At 41.5% G+C, this 364-nt stretch overlaps 1 protein-coding gene across 1 annotated transcript in view; it reads left to right on the top strand.

Moving 5' to 3' along the window:
- The first annotated feature begins 144 nt into the window (after positions 1 to 144).
- LOC119581668 (rhodopsin-like) overlaps positions 145 to 364 on the top strand; it is a 1,934-nt gene continuing 1,714 nt past the window's right edge. The window contains exon 1 of the mRNA XM_037929792.1: positions 145 to 236. The gene's annotated coding sequence lies outside the window, so the exon portion shown is untranslated. The remainder of the gene's footprint in view (positions 237 to 364) is intronic.

Here is a 364-nt window from a genome sequence, read left to right as displayed (position 1 = left end):
GCGGGTGCGCGATACACAAGGGCACACAAAGGAAAAAATAAAAGTTTAAAAATAGCCTTATAGTCAGAAAGGCAAGGGAGAGGGCGTTAATAAGATTAACATCGGATATTTAAACCTGTCAGTGTCCCTCAGAACTCAGTTACTTGTAAGGTACTCGCTAAGGCAGCCAGCTGTGGGCAAAGTAGTTCTGAAAGGAAATTTCTTTGCCACACTCGCATCAGCAACCTACCTTAAAGGTAAGTTATCAGCCGAGATGTAAATCATGAGTGACCATATTTTGTGGCTTATACTGTTCGATCAAGGAATATGTCATCAATTTAACAAGGATGGGCCTCTGGATTCCTTATCTGAGACTCTGATATAG

This window comes from Penaeus monodon, chromosome 15 (assembly GCF_015228065.2).
Source record: "Penaeus monodon isolate SGIC_2016 chromosome 15, NSTDA_Pmon_1, whole genome shotgun sequence".
Lineage (NCBI taxonomy): Eukaryota > Metazoa > Arthropoda > Malacostraca > Decapoda > Penaeidae > Penaeus > Penaeus monodon.
Note: the sequence above shows the minus strand (reverse complement) of the source record. Positions and strands in the feature narration are given on the sequence as shown.